The sequence below is a fragment of the Rhea pennata genome, unplaced genomic scaffold (genome assembly GCF_028389875.1).
Source record: "Rhea pennata isolate bPtePen1 unplaced genomic scaffold, bPtePen1.pri scaffold_26, whole genome shotgun sequence".
Lineage (NCBI taxonomy): Eukaryota > Metazoa > Chordata > Aves > Rheiformes > Rheidae > Rhea > Rhea pennata.
Genome location: NW_026907677.1, coordinates 1,597,696 through 1,601,569, shown reverse-complemented (window position 1 = coordinate 1,601,569; position 3,874 = coordinate 1,597,696).

Genomic DNA, 3,874 nt, shown 5'->3' with positions numbered 1-3,874 from the left:
CAGAGAGCCTTGCGACAGAAGGGAACTCTAGTGTGTATGTGTGGGAGGTTGGGGGGCGGGGCTGGGAGGTGGAGGGGAAGGATGCACCGTGCAGTTCTGAGGGCCTGGGGGCAACCAGAAAGTTTAAGGTGATGATTATGATTAATTAATATTCATCTCTAATGAAGACTGACCCGGTAAGACTAAGGGCTGTTGTGCAGTCCATGTGTTTTCCTTCTTCATTGCACCCACTGTGATGCAGCACAGCTAAGTCTCTTCAAACCTGACATGCCCGGAGTGTGTGGGCACAATTAATGAGATCTCACATCATCCTGTGGGATCGTGTGCTTTGGTGACCACTGCGTTCTCCTGGGAACTGACCCCTTCTCTCCTCTCCTTGTCCTGCCATCCTGCTTCCTGGTCATCAGAGATGGCTGAGACTCTTTCTTTCTGCTTTGGCCAGGAAGGAAGCATCACTGTACCGTTGGCCTATGAGGCTGCAGAGAGTTTTGAACTTCTGCCAGGGAGGGATGACATCAGCCTCCTTTATGGACTTTCCCAGAGGGCTGAAGAAAACAGCGCTGGAGCATGGTCTTGCTGGGAGAGCTTCAAGTTGCCAACACTCTGCTTGAGCCTGCTGCAGTGCTGTGTTGGTGACTGCGTTGCTCTGTTGTTGTTGCCTAGGTCATAAGCAAGCTGAGCCCCTGAAGTATGCTCGCATAGCCTCGGCCTTCTCCGTTGATCGGAAAACAGTGGAGGCTTGCATAGAAGAGACCATGTACCTTCTCTCCTGCTGCCTTGCGAGTGGGAAGAACGTTGCTCTTGTTTTGAAGGGCATTGGCATGCTTGTCATCCAGGGCAAGAAGGTGAAAATGGGATTTTACAAAGGCCTTCTGCAAAGGCTGAATGGGCAGGAACAGCTGGTAGAAGCTCTTCTTGGGGTAAGTTTTCCATGTCTCCAGCTTTCTTGCTCTTTGGAAACCCTAGCAAAGTCCAGGTGAATGTCTTTCCCGTGGCCTGCCACAACCTGTCTGGACAGGTGGGCAGTCCTAGTCTCGAGCAGTGCCAGCTCCCTGCCCAGACTCAGTAACATAGAAGACCCTGGGAAGAGCTGTCCTGGGTCCAAGCAGAGAGACACGCAGCCCAGGATCCCGTGTCTGAATGCCCAGCAAAGAGTCCAAGAGAAGGGCAGGTCTTGTGTAGTTTTTTTTTCCCATTAGATTTCCTCCAGAAGTCTTCCAGAAAGCCAGGATTTAGCACCCCTTGAGGTCAGGATTACATTTGACTCCGGGCCTCTTTTGGTTGTGTTTGGGATTGTGGAGCAGGGAGTTCAGCAGTTTCACCCGAGGCTGTAGAACATTACTGCTGTGTGCCACCAAGGAAGCTGCTGCAGTCCCTTGCCCTTCCCCAGGTCCCTAGTGCAGGCCTGTCCTTCAGCCTGGGCATTCAGGTGCAGTTGGGAAGCACAGCTGTGAAAGCAGGCTGAGCCCCTCAAGGGCTAAGCTGCAGATGCAAGCAGGCTGTAGCCTAGCCCTACTTGCCAGCTCTGTGTTTTCCTTCTGTCCCAGTCCGTGAGATCTTTTCAGTCCATTCTCTTGGCCAGGGCCTTTTCTGCAACCTTTGTTGCAGTGGGTCCCAGACCAGGACCCTCCACTGCTCCTTGAACATACTCCAGAAGTTTGGCACTCTCACAGGAAAGAAATTCCTCCTTACATTCAGGCGGAACTTCCTGTGGTTCAGTTTGTGCCCGTTGTTACTAACTGTACAGGGGAATCACAGAATCACAGAATGGGTAAGGCTGGAAGAGACCTCTGGAGATCATCTAGGCCAACCTCCCTGCTTAAGCAGGGTCACCTAGAACATGTTAGCCAGGGTTGCATCCAGGCGTGTTTTGAATCTCTCCAGAGAAGGAGACTCCACAACCTCCCTGGGCAACCTGTTCCAGTGCTCTGTCACTCTCACAGGAAAGAAATTCCTCCTCATATTCAGGCGCAACTTCCTGTGTTTCAGTTCTTGCCCATTGCCTCTTGTCCTGTCACACAGGGCAACTGAAAAGAGTTTGTCCACATCCCCTTGACACCCTCCCTTCAGGTACTTGTGCACATTGATAAGATCCCCCCTCAGTCTTCTCTTCCCCAGGCTAAAGAGGCCCAGCTCTTGCAGCCGTTCCTCAGAGGGCAGAAGCTCCAGTCCTCTGATCATCTCTGTAGCCCTACACTGGACTCTCTCCAGTAGCTCCATGTCTCTCTTGTACTGGGGAGCCCAGAACTAGATGCAGTACTCGAGGCCTCCCCAGGGCTGAGTACAGGGGCAGGATCACCACTTGCTGGCAACATTCTTCCCAATGCACCCAAGGATACCATTGGCCTTCCCAGCAACCAGGCCACATTGCTGGCTCGTGGTCAACTTGTTGTGCACCAGCACTCCCAGGTCCTTCTCTGCAAAGCTGCTTTCCAGTAGGGCAGCCCCCAGCCTGTACTGGTGCATGGAGTTATTTCTCCCTAAGTGCGGGACTCTGCACTTGCCCTTATTAAAGGGCTTATTATGAGCTTTCCCCTTTCTAGGGAAAGGAGAGGCTCTGTGTCTCTGTTCCTCCACACTGCAGAGAAAGCCACTGGAATCTCTGGAGAGACTTTGGGGTTAAGCCTACACATGCATGCTTTGTCCTCAGCTCACGAGCAGGCAGCCCAAATGGGCAGACAGAATGCAGAGACCAGGAGGACAGGCTAGTGAAAGGCCTTCCCCTGTGCTTGCCTGCCTTGACTTCCCTGTTAGGAAAGAACTACTCTAACAAGCGATGCTCTTGATTCTTGCCCCTGCCAAAATCCCGGCAGTGTTATTTCTCCTTCTCCTGCATTCCCCTGAAGCTGCTATTCTGTCCAATTGGGGGGCAGCCGTGAGAAACAGGCAGGTTTGTTTCAGAGTTTCTGAGAGGCAGCTTCTTCTCTGAGCAGTGGAAACGTTTGCTGCCCTTGTGAGCAATGAGATCCTTTGCTTGGCAGCATCTCACATGTGTCTCTCACTTTTGCAGATGCCTGAGATGAGCAATTCAGTCCTCACAGGCACCGAAACAGCTGCTTCCCAGACCCGCTCAGGCTGTGTCATTATCCTTCCCAAGTGAGTATGTTTGCTTGCTTCTTAGCCTCCAGCTGACCCAGCAAGCAGCTTCTCACTGCGTGTGTGGGAGTGCTGTGCTGCGAGGGTTGGCGAAGGCTGCTCAGGAAGTGATTTGGGACTAACGCCTTCCAACGGCCGGGTCTGCGCTGAGTTACTGCATTTCCTGCAGCAGTCCTCCACAATCTGGCATATTCTGTATATTCTACTTGGGAAAGGGTGGGGTTCCTAACAGCTCTGGCATGCGCCTGTGTGCCCATGGTGAGCATAATTTGCAAAGGAGGGGCTGCAGTGGAAATGTGGTGCCCTTCCATCACAGCGGAGCCTTTTTTCCTGTCTCCAGGCTTGAGCTGGAGACTTCCCCCGAGAAGCCGTGTGTGAGAGCTGTGAGGCCGCCTCAAAAAGAGGAGAAGGGAAGACCTGATCTCAAAGCTGAGAAAGGTAATGGAGCAGCTGATTCCTGGCCTGTGAGATCCAACGAAGTATCGCAGGCTCTGTTTCCCTCGTGTGAAGTTAGGGCCCCAAAGAGTCTCTCGTAGGTCACCAGCACATCCCTGCGAGCCCCACTGTTCCTGGTGTGGACAGGGTAGAGCAGTAGAAAAGCACTCCCACAGGAAAGGGTGTTTTAGGCTAGAAATGAAGAGCTGGACAGGAGCCAGAGTGAGGGAGGGCCTCAGAGTGCCTTGGAAACATGGCTTCAAAGGAATCCCCTTGAGGCTTCACAGGTCTATCACTGACTGGAGCGGTGCTGCACATCACTGCTCTACAGATGGCCACCCCG